The sequence below is a fragment of the Protopterus annectens genome, chromosome 2.part1 (assembly GCF_019279795.1).
Source record: "Protopterus annectens isolate FY-2018-M chromosome 2.part1, PAN1.0, whole genome shotgun sequence".
NCBI lineage: Eukaryota > Metazoa > Chordata > Ceratodontiformes > Protopteridae > Protopterus > Protopterus annectens.
In genome coordinates, this window is record NC_056729.1 from 1,432,040,950 (window position 1) to 1,432,060,621 (window position 19,672).

A 19,672-nucleotide genomic window follows, 5' to 3' on the forward strand; every position below is an offset into this window, starting at 1 on the left:
GTCCAGTAATCCTTTCTTTAAGTTGTCTGTTTGAGTTACCTATATGGAAAAAGTCACCTTTCATACAGGTTGCAATATGCACAACATGAATGGAGTTAAAGGTTGCATAACTATTAAATCTATATTCAGTCTTTGTAACAGGATGAAGAAAGAGGGAATTTATGTTTATAAGCACACAAGTACAATTCTGACATGGAAAGGTGCTCCTCTTTTGTAGTACTATTTCTCTCTCATTTTAAGATCTTTATAGCACAACATTTGCTTTAAGCTCTTACCTTTCCTATAGACAAACTTTGGGTTTAGAGAAAAAGAGTGTTTCAGTACTTTCACTTCTTTCAATATGTATCAGTTCTTCTTTTTTTTCAAACACCTTTATTGAATTATCACTTGTGACATAGGCGCATTTACATTCTTATAAAACTAATCAAACTATATTAATATAACAAACATCATACTTCACACATAAGCTATATCGTACCTGAGCAATATTGCATAAATTATCAAATTCCTGCCTTTTTTTAAACAAAACACATCTTTATTAAACCATTACTTACTACATACATACCTCATTTAAGTCCAGAAGCCTTTTAAACCTCATTTCTCCCTTGTATGTATTGTTGCCACAATTCCCATTTTTTCCTATGTAGTTTGTTCCTACCCTTTTCTAAAGATCTCAGTTCCAGTTGTTTTATCTCTGTTATTATATATACCACTTCCAATATAGTTAATATGTACCAGTTATTTTAATTACATTCTGAAATGCTTTGGATATGCCTGTTATAACTAGTTGTAAACATTAACTCAGTAATACCAGCATTTTGGTTCATATTTGTAGAATCTAAAGGATCTGTATTCAAAAAAGCTTCACTTTTTGATTTCAACATGACAGTTAGGTGAGGTGTCAGTTATCAAAGGTCAGCAACATTATTTTTAATTAAATTTCCATAATCTATATTGTAACCTGAATTCACAAAATCATAACTTAGGCTCTCAATCTGTTCTTCAAAAGCAATACAGTTTATGTTCATCCTCGATCACACTTTCACCACATTCTTAAAAGTAAAATGTTGCTGCATACTTCTACAATGTAAATATGTATTTCTTTGTTCTGGCTTCTTATAAACTTTTGTATTCAACTCATCTATTAAATTTTTATCTAAGTCTGTGTCTAGTAAACATATTTTATATAGTACGTTTTCTTAAAAGTTAAAAAATAAATAACTGATGTTACATAATCCTTAAATTATTCAAGAACTTCAACTGAACTATTTCATAAAATAAAGATATCATCTACAAAATGTTTACAGAATAAAACATCTTTAAGATAGGAGACTAAAACTATAAACAATGCCTCTAATTCCATTGCAACATGGAAAACACTGTAAAAAGAAACAAACCAAAAGGGTCTATATTAGGAAGCCGAACATTGAAAAGAGCAAATGCTTTTACACTGACTCCTAATGACCGAAACTACACAATGTCGAACATAGGGAACAGCGTTTTTTTTTCCAGGGGAAAAAAAAAATCGCTGCTCCAAAAAATAAATAAATAAATAAATAAATAACAAATCCACAGACAAAATAAAGTGGGGGCTTCATCTGCTGGACCCACCAATGTGGGGGGTTGTGTCCCCATACCACCCTACTTAAATATACCAACTCCGAGATTGCACCACAGTGGTGGAAATGGCAAAGTACTGGCAATGGCCCAGCGATTTTTTTCCCTGGGAAAAAATCGCTGTTCTGGCAGTTCAGCATTTTGTGGTTTCAGTTATTAGGGTTTGATGTAAGAGCATTCACTCTTTTCAACATTCAGCTTTCTAATATAGACCCAACAAAAAACCACATAAGCCATTATTAAATATCCTATCCCAATCTAACACAGCCAATCAAAAGACTGCTTCAATAAAAGTAATATTAACATGAATAAACTTTTTTTCTAGTTAGAAAAAATGATACTTATTACTTTTATTGAAACAGAATTTTGATTGGTTGTGTTAGAGTGGGATGAGATATTTAATAATGGCTTATGTTTTTTTTTTGTTTGTTCTGAAGAAGGTCATTGTTGTTTGGCTGAAAGAGCTTAACTCTGACAACAAACCTCTTGGAATTTTAGTGGCGTTCACCGGCTGTTTCTTTTTACAGTGTTTCTGCTTATTATCTTTAAGATAGGTGTTACAAGAGTTAAATACATAATTATCTTCTCATATTGACAGAACTCAGTTAGTGTAAGTATCGGCTACATTCGTACCCATTGCTATTCCCTTTTTCTGTAGGTAGTAGCAGACCTGAAATTTCAAAGCATTAGTTTCCAGTACTAATTGTAGTAATTCAGTTATAGTTTGAATTTGACCATTAGTATAGTCGGTATTGAGATTCAAATTCTGTCTAATGGAGTCTATCCAATGGCTGTTAGGAATCATTGTAAACAGAGAATCAACATCCAAGGTAACAAATAAATATGTATCAGCATTATTATCCTTCTTCTATAAAGCTGACTTCCTTAAAAAATTTGCACTATCCTTAATGAAACTCTGTTTTTTAACATCCCTTTTAATTTATCCTGCAACTATATGGATATCGGTTCAGTAACTCAACCTTGTGATGAAACAATCAGTCTAAAAGGGGAGGCCATTAAGGTTTTTTAAGGATCTTTGGTAAACCATATATAACTGGTACCAGGAGATTTCTCGCAGTAAAAAATTGCTATAATTCCAATTCCAGTGAACCATTCAGATGCATACTACAGATATAAACATCATGTTCCGAAATTAACTAATCCACTAGGGGGTTTGTGATAGGTTTATAAATGTCGTCATTTCTGTGGATGTTCCAACATGGCATCAATATATTTAACCCTATCCATCACTACTATAGGCCCAGTCTTATCAGCTGACTTATTAATTCTTCATTACTCTCTAATGATTTTAAAGCAAGTTCCTGTTTTTGTGTTAAATTATTGAAGCCATTAAATTCATATTAGAGTGCTTAAGCATGTCATATAAGTCTTTTTCACAAGAATTTTGAAACACATTCACTACTGGATGGCTTACTGGAATAAAAGTACAAGGTTTCCTATAAGACTGCGATCAGGTCAAGTCATGCATAGGAAAAATAACTTTGTGATTTAAATTCCTCACAAACAGTCTCAAATCTGTTAAACAATCTGAAATATGCCCATTCTCAGCTGGAATAAAAGTCAGCCCCTTTTTCAATACTTCCAATTCAGTATCAGTATCAGTCCATTAATAAGAGGAAATATTATACACTATGTTAATAGGTTCATAGGTTCATAAGTAGGTACTAGGCTATTGGCCCTAGGGCCTATACAAGCCTAGCCAAAAAGGTACCCTGGCTTTCGCCACCCAGAAAATTATTTTCCTGTGTCCCTGTTGAGCAGAGCCACAGAGGTGATCCCTGGGGTGAATTTCCTATTTCCCATCCAATAATCAAGAGTTTTCTTGAAGAGTGCCAATAAGGAGCTTTGTTTGATATAGATAGGTAGTTTGCTCCAGAGTATGGGAAGTCTCTGGGACAGGAATCTATCCCTCCAACATGTTCTGTTTATTGTGGTGACAAGGTTTAGGTCCCTAGAGTGTGTAGCTTGGAGGGTTTGACATAGCTTTGTATGTTAGGCAGAGATCGCCTCTGAGTAGGCGATATGCAATGGAGTAAAGCTGGAGTTTTTTGAGATGGTCTGCGTAGGGCATCTGTTTGAGGCCAGTAATCCCCTTTGTGAAGTATTTCTGTGGCCTTTCCAGTTGTTGTAGATGTCTTGTGAGGTACATACCAAAAGGTATGTACTCTATAATGGTTCTAATGAGTGATGAGTAGAGGGGAACAATGACCTCTTTTTTTATGGATGAGAAACCTTTTGTGATGAGGTGTGCTATGTAGAAGGATTTCCTGACTACTGTGGTGATGTGATTATCAAAGGAGAGACTACTGTCCAACTGTATCCCAAGGTCTCTTATCACACTTTCAGTGTTAAGTAGACTACCATCTATGTGGCAGCTCATGGGTACAGAGTTTTTACCAAAGAGGATGACAATGCACTTTTTGGCATTGAGCCTGAGGCCATGGCTTTGACACCAGGCATCTGTCTCAGTGAGGCCCTTTTGAAGGATGTCCACATCGTTAGGAGTTTCAATTATAGCTCCTAGTTTGCAGTCATCTACAAACTTCATTAGCCAAACACCTTCTGTGTTAGCCTGTACTTCAGAAAAGTAGATACCAAACAGGAGAGGACCCAGGACTGAACCCTGTGGTACTCCACTTGCCACTGGTCTGAAGTCAGGTTTCGAGTCTGCTACTCTCACAGTGTGGATTCTGTCAGTGAGCGAGTTGGCAACCCATCTTGTGACATAGGGATTTATACCTAGTTTAGTGAGTTTATCTATAATTCCAAAGTGGGGGATGGAGTCAAAAGCCTTGGTGAAATCTATATAGGCTGTGTGAACCACCTTACCCTCGTCTACGGCTTTGGTGACTGCTTCAAAGAGGTCAATCAAGTTTAGGAGACATGATCTGCCTTTTACAGACCTGAACTGGGTGGGATCCAGAGTTTGGAGATTACCAATGTCTTTGTTTATAAGTTCCATGATGATACATTCCATGGCCTTGCAGACTAGGCTCATTAGGCTAATGGGGTGGTAGTTCCCGGGGTCCGTGTTGGCTCCCCCTTTGTGGAGTGGGATAACCATCACTCTGCACTATTCAGTGGGCACAAAGCCTGAGATGAGGCTATGATTGAACATGGTGCTTAGGTGGGGTGCCAGTTCATTCTGTAGTTCATGTAGAATGCAGCCTGGTATGTTGTTAGGTCCCATGGATGCTGTGTTCTTGGCTTTGGAGAGTGTGTTTTTTACCTGTGCAGCTGTGATTACAGGAACTTTGCATTCTTCCGGTATGGAGATGTGCCCTTTAGGGGGTGAAAGGGGGTAAAGTTAGCACTGAACCTATCTGCCAGGATGTTGGCAATATCAGTTGGTTCTGTATATTTAGTGCCATTGTGCTGTAACTCAGAGCAGATCTGAGTGTTGCCATTGAGATTCTTGACATAGCTATAGAATGCTTTGTTGTTGTCTTTAGAATCAGTGGCGATTTTGTTTTCATAACTAGCTTTGGAGGACTTTATGAGGGATCTCAGCTTCTTACTGAGGCTGACTAGGGAGTTCTTCCAGTCATGGGATTTTACTCTTTTTTTGCAACAGTTTCTTTCTTCTTTTGTATTATGGCAGGGGATTACCAGATTGGCTTCCTTTTTTTAGAGGATAGCGTCTTGGATCTGTTAGGGATAGCATGATCCATGCTAGATACTTTGGTTAAGTTTGTGATTTGTCCCTCATCCTTTGGCCTTGGTGCATTTTTCCTTTTTCTTTGCCTTTTTCTACTTGTCTTCTTAGGTCTTCTTTGCTCTGCTGAGGCATGGATATAGGGACTGCCATTGCAAGTACTGGGAAATCAGTGCTTACTGGGTTATGTGCCATTACATCATTTTCATAAACTTGCAACGAGAATGTAGGAGTGGAAGATGATAACGTGATTTCCACATTATTCTGTTCACCATCAAGCCTGCTATATATGCATTGCAGCTTTATGGCCAAGTGAACACATTCCCCATACAAATATTCGCTTATCAAGCTGTATTTTCCTCTTCGTAGAATCGATCAGACGCTTTTCAAAACTTTTTACTCAGGCCATCTTTTCATCAAAAAATCTTCTTATACTGCACATTAGATGGGATGTGTTTCTAACTACATGCTTACCTCATTCATGCTACTCAGAAATTCAGCCTCAAGAGTCAGAAAAAAAAATATTCACAATACAACAGGGTGCTTTTTAAATTATGTGTCTACCAAGTATTAAAAAGTTCAGGGTATGTATCTCTATACGGCATTTTTAAGATTCTCAATCCTTGAGGTATGAACTTTAGCTTCATATATACCTCAAAGCTTAATCACTGCCATTGAAGCATTAACTCCACTAAAACTTAATCTCCACTAAAACTTAGCTTTTTAGACAGGTAAAACTTAAGTTACCTACTTTCACATCTAACTTCTTTAGTGCACACTGCAGTGTTTAGGATAAACCATTTTTTTTTCATCTTACCTTTAAGCATCCCTGTGACTAGCACGTGCTCTAATACCTGCTGGAAAGAACTAGGAAGCCTTAAACTGATACAAGCACTCAACTCTCCTTATTAATAAGGAGAAATTAATCATAGGCACTAAACAGTCTATAATTGCAAAGTACCTTGCTAAGGTAAGGGTAAACAGCTCCTGCACTTTAAAAAAAAAATCACCAAACCAGGCATGTCCAAGGGTCAGCTTCCGTTGATTTCTCCTGTTCACCTGGTGAATCTGGGCATACTGGGGCAATGCAGCAATTGCCTCATGTAAACAGACAACCCAACACTACAACATGTGAGAGATGCACTTACATAGCCAAACAAGAAGCAATGTTCTCTCCACCCAAGATTGTGCTAGACAGTCAAGAGGAGAAGGTTAACCCCGTACTACACCTCAAGCAACGCATAGCCCTTCTAAACTCACACCACCAACACCCACACGTAGCAACACTAAATCCACATATGCAGAGGCCCTTAACTGTAACCTGCCCAAGCAACAAGGACCTCCGAACCTGAAACGCAAACAAACACAAATCACAACCAAAGTATCACATAGCTCACAACACCAGTGTGCCACCCAGCAACAGCCCCTAAGGCAAGACAACGTACCTAACACTTTAGTCGTAGGTGACTCTATAGTCAGGCACACTGATGTCCCACTCACCAGGCTGAACAAGGACAAAACTACAGTGAGTTGCCTGTCGGGTGCCAGGATCCGCCACATAACTCATGCACTCAAGTCATTCCACAACAAGTACAGATATGACTCTGTCATTGTCCATGTTGGACTGAATGACTTGAGACGTACCTCCCTGTATTACATGAAAAGAGACATGGAAGAGTTCTTGGATCATGTGGCCCAGGCAGGTATGACCCTAGCCCTGAGTAGCATCCTGCCTTCGCCCAGAATGATACCACAATATAAGGACAGAATGATTGACTTCAACAACTGGCTAAGCTTCTGGTGTCATTCAAAGGGGATCCAGTATCTGTCTGCCTGGAATGACATGATAGAAAGACCATGATGCTTTGCCAGAGATGGTCTGCACCTGTCGCTCCTGGGATTCAGATTACTGGCTAAGGCTCTTGCCACCCCTATAGTGCCTTTTTTAGGCAAAGTTCAAAGGACAAAACCACCACCGTAACAGGTACAAGCATGAAAAATCTGAAGGTAATGCTACTCAGTGCTAGAAGTCTAAACTTTAAAATGCACTCTCTCAAGGCACTCCTAAAAATGGAGAACATCGATATCTGTGCAGTAACTGAGACCTGGTTCAAGGCTCCAGAGAGCACCCCGGTAATACCAGGCTACAACTCTTACCATACTTTTCGGCTACCGAACTAGGATCGAAGCACTAAAGGTGGAGGAGTGTCCATATTCACCAAGGATATTCACATCACCAGGTTAGTTGCCCAACACAATGTGTCTGAAATTCTCCAGGTGCAACTAACACTAGGTAAGACTGCAATCCAAATTGTAGCTTGCTACAGATCCCCCACCATGCCCCAAGATTCTCACTACACCTTTCTAAACATACTGGAAAATATTAATATACAACCAAACACCCTAATACTGGGTGATTTCAACTACCCTGCCATTAACTGGGAAAACTACTCATGTACCAACACCTTTGCTCAATGGTTCTTGGAATTCATAAATTCCAGTGCCCTGGATCAACTAATCCATAGTCCCACCAGGGGCTCCAATATCCTAGACCTGGTCATTACCAACATGGGAAATCGATGCTCCACACCTATGGTCATCCCCTCGTTGGTCAGGTCAGACCATAAGCTCATTACCCTTAACATCCACATCCCACCCCCCCCCCCCCCAGTAAGGAAACCTCCATAAAAAAACTTCTCCAAGGCCAGCTTCATGCTACTCAAGTCAGAAGTTACAAACTTCATGACACCCATGCAGACAAGAACTGAAAGTTCGACTGCTGAGTCCTACACTAAGGCACTGTATGAGCACATCCACTCATGCATGAATTGTGCCATCCCAAATAGGACCAAGATGGCCTCCTCCAAAAAAAGGAAGCCAATTTGGTGATCTCCTGCCATAAACAAACTTTACAACAAAAGGAAAAAACTGTTGCAGAAAAGAGGAAAATCCCAGGATGCAAAAAACTCCCTTACCAGCTTCAGTAAGAGGCTGAGATCCGTCATAAAATCCTCCAAAGCTAGTTACGAAAATAAAATTGCCAAAGATTCCAAAGACAACCACAAGGCATTCTATAACTATGTCAAGAATCTAGATGGCAATGCTCAGATCTGCTCTGAGCTACAACAGAATGGCATTAAATATACTGATCCCAAGGATATTGCCAATATCCTGGCAGATCGATTCAGTGCCAACTTCACCCTCCTCTCACCCCCTAAATGGCCTATCTCAATACTGAAAGATTGCTAAATTCTGGTAATAATGGCCACACAGGTAAAAAACGCATTCTCCAAAGCTAAGAATACAGCATCCATGGGACCAGATGACATCCCAGGCTGTGTACTACATGAACTACAAAATGAATTGGCACCTCACCTAAGTGTCATGTTTAATCATAGCCTCACCTCAGGCTTCGTGCCCAGTGAGTGGTGCACAGCTGCAGTTATCCAACTCCACAAGGGGTGATCCACCTTGGAGCCCGGGAACTACTGCCCCATCAGTCTGACGAGCCTGATCTGCAAGGCCATGGAACGTATTATCATGGAACTTATAAACAAAGACATTGACAACCTTAAAACACTGGACCCCACCCAGTTTGGGTTCGTGAAGGGCTGATCTTGTCTCCTGAACCTTATTGACTTCTTTGAATCAGTCTCCAGAGCTGTGGATGAGGGTAAGGCAGTCCACACAGCCTATCTGGACCTCGCCAAGGCCTTTGACACCATCCCGCACTCTGGAATCATAGATAAACTTACTAAGCTGGGCATTAATCCCTACATCACTCGATATGTTGCCAATTGGCTTACTGACAGAACCCACACTGTAAAAGTAGCTGACTCCAAATCCATCTCCAGACAAGTGACAAGTGGAATTCCTCAGGGTTCAATCCTGGGACCTCCCTTGTTTGGCATCTACTTCTCTGAAGTACAGGCCAACACTAAGGGACTCTGGCTAACAAAGTTCGCAGATGACTGCAAACTGGGAGCCATTATTGAATCCCCAAATGATGTGTATACTCTACAAAAGGGCCTTACAGAAACAGATGCTTGGTGCCAGAGCCATGGGCTCAAACTCAATGCCAAGAAATGTATAGTTATCCCCTTTGGGAAAAAACATGTACCCATGAATTATCACATAGGTGGCAGTACACTAAACACCAAAAGTGTGCTAAGAGACCTAGGGACACAGGTGGACAGTGGTCCCACCTTCAATAACCACATCACCAGAACAGTCAGGAAATCCTTCTATGTGGCACACCTCATCACTAAGGGCTTTTCATCCAGAAAAAAGGAGGTCATTGTCCCACTGTACTCATCCCTCAATAGACCCATTATAGAATACAACGCCCCATTTGGTATGTACCTCTCAGGACATCTGCAACAACTGGAAAGGGCGCAGAAATACCTCACTAAAAGAATCACAGGCCTAAAGCAGATGCCCTATGCTGACCACCTTAAAAAACTCCAGCTATACTCTGTCGCTTATCGTCTACTCCGAGGCGATCTCTGCTTAACATGCAAAGCCATGTCAAACCCAAATCTGTTGGACATGCTACACTTAAAGAAATCCCAATCCCTCGAGCCACATGCTCCAGGGAACTAAATCGTGTCATCACAATAAAGAAAACATGCTGGAGGGAGAGGTTCCTGGCCCAGAGACTCCCCAGACTCTGGAATAGACTGCTCATACATGTCAAGCAGAGTGCCTCTTTGGCCCTTTTCAAAAGGAACATTGATGATTGGATGAGAGAAAGGAAATTCACCCCGGGGATCATGTCAGTCACCCTGCTAGACAGGGGTCCAGGGAAATAAATAGTGTGGGAAGAAAGAGCCAGGGAATTGTTATGGCTAGGCTTGTATAGGCCCTAGGGCTGATAGCCTAGTACCAACCTATGAACCTATGAACCTATGAACCTATGAAAAGTGTTTGTGTGTCTCTCTGTGTCTGTGTGTCTTTGCATTAGGTATAATTTTATTTTAAGGTATGAAGCTTATTGGATGACACAGTGGTGCAGTGGTAGCATTGTCATCTCACAGCTAGAGGTATTCTAGTTTGATTCTCGGATGGGGTACCTCCTGTGTGGAGTCTGCATGTCCTCTCTGCATTCGTGTGGGTTTTCTCCTGGTGCTCCAGTTTCTTCCCATGTTGGAAAGACATGCGTTTGGAGCATTTCTCCCAGGGCCCCTGCTGAAAATTGGCTTAGTTACATGTCAGACTTTCCTGGTAAACAAATGTTAAATTTTATTTTATTTATTTATTTATTTTACATTTATTAACCGGGTTAGTCTGGCTGAGCTTTTGGCTCATTTTCAGCAGACACTCGGGGAGAAAAGCTCCTCAGGACTAGAAAACAATTTATTAAATTTTAGTAACATAGCAGTAACAATCAGCTATAGGATCTTACAAGCAGAGACCTGGAGAGAAAAAAAGCTCCTCAGGCAATTCAATTATACAGAGTATTAACAATTGGCAGACAAGTATGTGAGTTGTTACAAACAAGGTTTTAAACAATTATCAGAAGAAAATGTGACTAGTTACAATAGTATTTAAGCTGTCTAGAGCAAAATGAGTTAGTAGTTAGGCAGATGCTTAAAGTGGGTAGGGTAATAAATAAAATAAATAAATAAAAGCTTATTGAGTTAAGCTTCTCCACTTAGCATTGATAAAGAACAGTTGTATATGTTTTGTAAGTACAGTCACACATATTTTTTACTTAATTTTGGAGCTTGACTGTGCTTGTTTCCACTAGTAATATTCAATTTACTATAAACAAATACTTGTAAACAATTACATTTTTGAAAGTTAATTCATTTGCATTGTATAAAAACAAATAAAGTACAGTTGTGTTAAATCTTACCATAACAATAGATGTCCTTGCCTTCACCATTGCAGTATTCATCATGTATGGGATTCCCGCCACAGAAGCCTGATGTCTGGCCGGTCTACCATAGCCTACCATTGAATGTCACCCAAACACTCCTTGCATGACATAAGGCATAAAGGTGACGTTCAGGCATACCATCCTTAAAACTGATTGCCCCAGTAGGAGCACCCGTCCATAGAAAACCAAAGAGAACCTGCACATCCAGAATGGAAAAAGACTAGGGGGATAGGTGGAGGGACTGAATGCTGCAGCAGGGAAGGCAAGGGCATCTACTGTTATGGTAACATTTTGCACAACTGTACTATGTCCTCACATTCACCTCTGTAGTATTCATCACATATGGGAGAGTGCCAAAGCTTAAGAAGAAACTTGGGAGGAGGAAGCAGTAGAGCCCTCTAAGAAGCCATGAAGAATGGCATTAGCAAAACCAGCTCTAGCTCTGGAGATACCATCCAGCTTGTAGTGTTTGCTAAAAGTATGCACAAGTCCAGGTAGCTGCTTCAAGAATAGAATTAGTGTCTGAGCCCTTGAAAAAAGCACCAGAAGAAGCCACAGCCCTAGTAGAATGAGCCTTTACAGAAGATGGAAAGCCCTTGCCATGAAAAGTGTAACAAAAAGAAATAGTCTTTGAAATCCAGGTAGAAATAGTTTGCTTGGAAACAGCTAATCCACAAGACCTAGGATGAAAGGAAACAAGCAACTGATCAGATTTTCTGATAGCTTTAGTCTTAGCAAATAAAATCTGAGCTGTCTATGCACGTCCAAAGTATGCAGCACTCTCTCACTCTCAGATTGTGAGAGGGGGAAAAAGTAGGCAAATTAATAGACTAAGTGACAACCCATTAACCACCTTAGGCATAAAAGAAGGATTAGTATGGAAGGGCACCCTGCCTTCATGGAATATGAAAGAAAGCAGACAAGCCATAAGAGCTTGCAACACAGACACCCATCTGGCAGAAGTAAGTGCTAACAAAAGAACTGTCTTCCAAGAACAATGATGCATGGAAGCTGAAACAGCAGGCTCAAAAGAAGCCTGAGTTTATTTCTCCAGAACAAAACTGAGATCACAGGGAGGAGGAACAGGCTTCCTGGGAGGTCTAATATTAAGGATACCTGTACGAAATTGCTTTGCCTCAAATCTAGAAGCTAAAGGAGGAGTTAAAAGCAGACAAGCAGAAAGAGCTGATGTGGGCCATAATAGAAGAATAGGCCAAAACCAACATTGAGCAACTCACACAAATAAGAGAGAACCAAAGGAGCTTCCAGGGTAAGTGGATTCAGGTTATGAGAGAGACACCAAATACAAAACCTCTTCATTTAGATAAGTAGGATTTCCTTGAAGTAGGTTTCCTGGCTTCCTGCAGGACTCACAGCACATCATCAGAAAAAAGTTGTCTATGAGGAATCAAAATGCTATCACCAACAGTGTCAGTTGAAACGTGGACAGGGAGATGGATGAGAGATCCTTTGTCTTGTATGAGTAAATCCACCCTGTGAGGTAACTTGTGATGATTGCCCTTGGCTAGATGCAGAAGCAGAGGGAACCAGTGCTGTAGCAGCTAAAAGGGAGTCACCAACAAGATTTTGGGAGCATCCTGTTGAATCTTGAACAGGACTTTTGGAATGAGAGGAAGGGGAGAGAATGCATAAAGAAACATCCCCTTCCAAGAAAATGATAGGGCATCCACCTACCACACCAGAGGACCTGGAACTCTAGCACAAAACAGAGGAAGTTGATTGTTCAGAGGGAGGTAAAATGATCTACTTGAGGAGTACCTCACTGGTGATCAGTGTCCAGAAACACATCCCTGTGAAGCATCCATTTATGGGATTGAATGAAGGACCTGCTCAGAATGTCTGTCACAATGTTCTTATATGAAGGGATATAAACTGCCTGAAGAGTCACTTGATACTTGACAACCAGATGCCATACCAGAAGTGCCAACCGCAAAGAAGGTAAGATCTTGCTCCCTCCATTTGTTGATATACCACATAACAATGGTATTGTCTGTGAATACCTTGAGATGTCCTGAAGAGAAAAGAGGATGAAAGGCCTGAAGAGCCAGTATAAGAGCTCTCATCTCTTTGACGTTGATGTGCTTATTCTGCTGAGGAGGTGACCACACTCCCTGTTACCTTCAGGAAGCCAAAAATTGCTCCCCATCCCATATCTAAAGTGTCTGTAAAGAGAGCCTGAGAGGGATGAGGGGGATGAAAAGGGAGCCCTGCATTCAGAGACAACTGCTGAATCCACCATAGAAGTTCCTTCTTGAGACAAGGAAGAAGAGGAACTGTAAGGTCTAGAAGATGTGCATGTTGAAGCCACACTGACTTCAGAAACCACTGGAAATTCCTCATATGGATTTTGGCCAGAGGGAGCATTAGAATGGTGGAAGCCATGAAACCCAGAGCCCTCAGAAACTCCCTAGCTGTAATGAAGGCTAGGGGAAGAAGAGTCCAAAAGTAAGAAATAAGCTGAGGCCTTTGGAGGAGGCAGGGATGCCAGCATTGGCACCATCTGAATCCTACAACCCAGAAAGACATGATCCTGAGAAGGAGTCAGAGAAGACCTTTTGAAGTTTATCATGAACTCCAGGCTCTGAAGAAGAGAAATGGTAAAATTAAGATTTTGCAAAAGGATCTCTGGAGAGGATGCCTGAATCAGCAGGTCATCCATGTCTGGAAATATGTGGATCCCTTGAAGTATGCAAAAAGCAATCACAGGAGCGAGGCATTTGGCGAACACTCTTGGGACAGTAGAAAGGCCAAAGGGCAAAGCAGAGAACTGAAAATGCCAGGAAGCAACATAGAAACACAAAAACTTCTTGAAAAGAGGATTGATCAGAATATGGAGATAAGCATCCTTGAGATTCAGAGACACCAGAAAGGCCTAAGGGAGCAAGAGAGGAAACAGAGTCTGAAGGGACAACGTCCAAAAGGAAGGCACCTTCAGAAACGTGTTTAAGTGAGAATGGTCTAGAATCAGTCTCCAAATACCCTTTTTTTCTGGGTATTAGAAACATTCCTGAATAAAACTCTTTCCAGTATTGAGACACAGGCACCTCTTTAATAGTACCCTGAGACAAGAGATCTCAAATAACTTCTCGGAAAACAGGAAGTTGTTACTGAGGAGGCTGAGGAATGCCCATAAAAGGAGGATGGGATATCCACACCATGAAGTACCCCCTGACAAATGATTGACAGAACACAAGAATCCTGAGTGATTCAAAGCCAAATAGGAAGAGAAAGAGAAAGGCGAAGAGAAAGAGGAATGTGGCAGGGAACAGATGGCTAGTCAGACAGCACCTGGTTTATCAGGAAAGGAAGGCTTCTAAATCCTTCCCATCTGAGTGGCCTTAACAGGAAGAGCCGGTTTAGCACCCTTTTTATCTTTAGCAGGAGGGCAAGATTGCCTATGAACAACTGCTGGCTTAGCAGGGTAGTTTCTATGAAATTTAGGCACAGGAGAAACAAACCACATGTTTAAGCTCCTGTAAGACCTTCCTGTTGTCCTGAAGAGACTTAAACAAACCAGCAGTTGCTTCGTCAAACAAAAGTTTATTATCCAGAGGAGCATACACCAACCTGCCACCAGGTTACAATATCTTACAAACTGACACAAAAAAATAAAAATAAAAAGGGAGGCGACATTGCCATTATGTTTAAAAACCAGCTTAATGTTGAAATCTTGGAACTCTCCACCCCTACACTTGATAAAGCTGAAATTATCCTCACCAGATTAATAATAACCCCCCAAAAATGCATAAACATAATTGTCTGCTACATCCCACCCGGTAATAAACTACCAATATTAGAGAACTTGCTACACTGGGCCTCCAATAAACTCTCACAGGAAGCAATAATTATGGATGACTTTAATATAGATTGGTGGGAGAGCAATCCTACCAATTACATCACTCTCCACAGATTTAAACAGTTAATCCAATCACTCACTAGAATTGACAAATCATCCAAAAGAGAGTCAGTTCTAGAGTGGATAATGATGAATAGACCAGTTGACTCCTATCTTTCTGGCTGCCTACCCGACAGCTTTAGTAACCACCTACCAACCTTTATGCTAAAACAACAAACATACCAGGCTAAAGCAAAAACCTACCAACTAATACGAAACAAAAGAAACTTTAACCATGCTTATGTTATATCTTGCCTAAAAAGCTGTAATAGGGGAACCCCTTAAGACCTACAATCAAAATGAAGCAGTTAATCACTTTAACTCTACCTTTCTAGATATACTGAACTCATATGCCCCTCCCAGAACCATCAGAATTAAATCAAAATTTACTCCCTGGCTTAGCAAAGATACTAGGTCACTATTGAAAGCTAGAGATAAAATTTGGGATCATTGACACAAACTAGATCTCAAGCCTCTAAACAGTCATACCTAGAGCTAAGAAACAAAGCAAAGCAAAGAAATCGGTTAAACTAGACAAGATCAATTACTATTATAATGTACAAAAGAAGCATCTAAACAATCCTCAAAAATTCTGGTCAGCCATTAACAATATTCTTCTACCTGGAAAAACTAATATACCTTCCTCAACCACAAATTCCTCAGAAAATATAGCCACCCAATCCAACAAATATTTCACTGAATCCATTCTGGCCCTTGAAAGCCCCCAACCATCCCCCACTCCTATAGAACCAACTAAACCTAACAATACCTAGAACAGTTTTACCCTACAACCCATCCCTATGGACACAATTAAAGAATTTCTAAAAAAACTAAAACCCACAAAATTAACTGCAGACAATTTACCTTCTGACTTTCTTAGGATAGCTGCCAATGCTATTGCCTACCCTGTAGCCAAACGTGTTAATAGATCTATATCTGAAAATCTTGACCCTGATATAATTCCACATAATCACACTTCACAAAGGAGATAATTCTAAAGAACTGCCTAACTACCGTCTCATCACCATTTTCTCCCCCCGATCCAAAATCCTAGAGAGGTGTTTTCATACTCAAGTCATGGAATACCTAAATACTCAAAAACATCAGTCCAATACACAACACGGCTTTCGGCATTTTCATAGCACTACCATCCTAATGTCATGTACAGACATAGTCAATAACCAAAGAAACAATGGAAAATTTGTATCTGCCCTCTTTGTGGACCTCTCCAAGGCATTCAATACAGTTGCAAATGAGAAACTTTTTAAGGTTCTCTCCAATCTAAATCTCAGTGAAAATACTATCGCCTGGTTCCAAAGCTATCTGTCAGGTAGATAGCAAGCAGTGGAATGGCAGAAAGACCTCTCCCTTCTACTCCCAGTTACACTAGGTGTTCCCCAAGGATCCATCCTTATGCCTCTGCTATTCTCTGTTTTCACTAATGGCCACCATACATCTACACTACATGCTACTGTCATGCAATACACAGATGATTCTACTTTAATATGTGCTCCTTCCTCCCTCCAACATCTTCATTCACTAACACAAGCTTCCTTTCTCTCTGTCAGATCTTGGATCTCTAATTCACAGCTTATTCTAAACCCTAATAAAACCAAACTGCTGCTCTTACACCCAACTAGATATACTCCATCACACTTTTAATATCACATCAAAAAATAACATCATTATCTTTCCCATCACCCACACTAAATTACTTGGGGTCAAAATCGATTGTAATTTGAGATTCGACATTCACATCTCCCAAACCATTAAGAAGGGCCACAGAAAAAAATGGGTATCCTATGCAGAAATAAGCAATTTCTTACAAGAGCTACTAAAGAAACAATCACACTCACACATTTCCTCTCAACACTTACCTATGCATCTCCAATTCTCACTAATCTAAGAAAACTAACCTTGTAAAACTTGACTCATGCTATAATAAAATTGATAGATTTGCCAAAGATACTCCCTATAGGTCCCACCACTGCATAGCTCTAAAGTAACTTAAATGGTTAGAAGGAACTACCACATCTCCTCTTGTATAACCAAATTAGTCTAGCCCATAAAATTCTATATTATCCTCCAAAAAAAAAAAACAGCTCTAAAAAACTAATTCATTCCTACACCAGTAATAGAGAGTTCACTCAAAACTCCTCCTGGACATAAGTAATTCCAATAATATAGCAGGTGACTCCCTTTTCTCAAACTTCAAAAGTGGAATTATTTACCCCCCAATTCTAACAAATACAACCTCGATTACACACTTCAAAAAATTTCTAAAAATGCACCTCACCGATACATGGCTCTGCTCTTGTGCTACACCTGGCTAGCACCAATCAGCAACATAGCAACTTTATATCTATACTTCCTGTTGGTTTCCCTGATTTGGGTAATACAGGGTAAGTGCTAAAGTTCTCAAATCTTTGATATGTAAGACTGACTATTGTTCTCATACCTCCAGATTCTAGGTTCCTTCCCTTACTTGTAAACTGTTTATTACAATTACCATCAACAACACTGGTATTCTTGTAAAAACCTCCTGTTCATGATGCTTTTCTGTAAATTGTTAAACTGTAAATATTTCCTTCTGTCTATGTTTTTATGAATGTCTTCATTATTATAACAATTATTGTTCAACTGTATTTCTTGTTATGAATGCTTTTATTTATTGTAACAACTATTGTTCATAACCATGGAGCTTTTCTCCCTGGGCCTCCACTGAAAAAGGACTTGTGTCTAGTCAGACTTTCCAGGTAATCAGATGTAAAAAAAAAAAAAAAAAAAAAAAAAAGAAATATCATCAGGTAAAGGTTGAAGCCTAAGCAAAGAATATTTCATCATTATTGAACCAAAAGCACCAGCCCTAGAAGAGGCATCTGCTGCATCTTAACTACATTTGATAGAATGATTAACTACTTGAGAGGAAGTCCCAAGCAAGAAAAGAGCAAAAGATTTACTCTGAGTCTGGAAGATCAGAAAAAATCTGACAAGCCTGAGAAAGAAGACCCAACACATACCTAGATATATGGGTCTGATAATTAATTGCCCTAAAAGCTGGGGTAGCAGAAATATAGACCTTTTTATCCAGCTTGTCCACGGTTCTACTTTCCTTGTCGGAAGACAGTAACTTGGACAGAGGAAACAATTGAGACAGCTTACCAGAGGCTACAGACACCACACAGGGGTCAGCATCAGGATATTTGAACAAAAGGAGTAATCCTCAGGCACCATATAAAATTTGTCAGACTTCGGCACTTTAGAGGCATTGGAAAAAACATCCAGTAAAGCAGCCAAAACAGGAGGAATGGCCGCAGGTTTAGGAGATTCCATCTGCAGTAACTCATAGTACCTTTTATGGATATCAGAGACCTGAGCACAATCTTGCTTAAAAAATTCCATCAGCCTAGAGATTGTGTCCCCAAAGAACATTTCCTCAGAAGGAGTATCAGGACTATTAGATTCCTCTTCCTCTGACCAACAGTCCAAAGGAGAAGGAATCTGTGTAGAATAAGTAATGGTTTCTTCATCAAAATCCAGCTCTTGCTCAGAAGAATTCAGTTCTCTGGGCCTTTTAAGTGGAGAACAGGACCAAGGATGAGCAGGAACCAAAACCCTTTGAAGAGACCTTAAAGACAGTAAAGCATTAAATAACCGCTGAGTAAAGGCCTGCCACTCACTTTCTGGATACCTAGGAGCAGAAGAAACATATTTAGTTTTCTGTTTCATTTTTAAGGGAATGTCCACCCTAGAAAACTGAGATGGCTGTGACTCAGGATGGCATTTGACAACCATAGTAGGAACGTCTTCCCTAAGAAGAATCTGCCGAACTCCCTTTACCCCTCAGAAACAATTAAACATGGTTCCCTGTGAACTTCCGAAATGGACTCCTGCAAAGGCTCGTTGGACATGCTGCCCACCAGATACTTGCTGGCTTCCAACCTGGTTGTGGCAGAGAAATCCGACAACACAGCCAGGCAAGCTTCTGGGTTTGTAACAACCTCAGTTGAAACACCCGGCGGAGGCTGGACAGTGAAAGATTCCAGTCTTACCTTTTTTACCTTCTTCTTTCCTAATGGCTGACCCTCAGGTTGGGACGTTCCTTCCACTGGATCTTTAGCAAGAAGCTTAAGACACTGGTTCTCAAGATACAATAAAAGGGAAGAAAGCCTACTACGAAGGGTTTTTGGAATGAATGCCTGACAAATCAAACAAAACGCATGGTTGTAAGAAGCTTCTAGTCAAAAAAGGCATTTATCATGGTGGTCTTTATGGAGAATCTGTCTCTTACACTAGCATTTACCCTTCTTAGATGACACCACAAGAAATTCAAGAAAAAGAACAAAACCCCAACTGGGTACTTATCTGCAACAGTGAGGACTTCAATAAACAGCAGTAATCACAGGAATGCAAAATGCAGTAAAAATGATAGAAAACAGATGTAGGCAAAGACTGATGATTAGAAACAGCATTTGGACTGGCAGCAAAGACGTTCTGAGGATGGTACAAAACACCTGAAAGTCCCTACACTATGCAAAGAGCATTTGAGTGACATTCAGTGTACCTTAAAGCAATGGTAGGC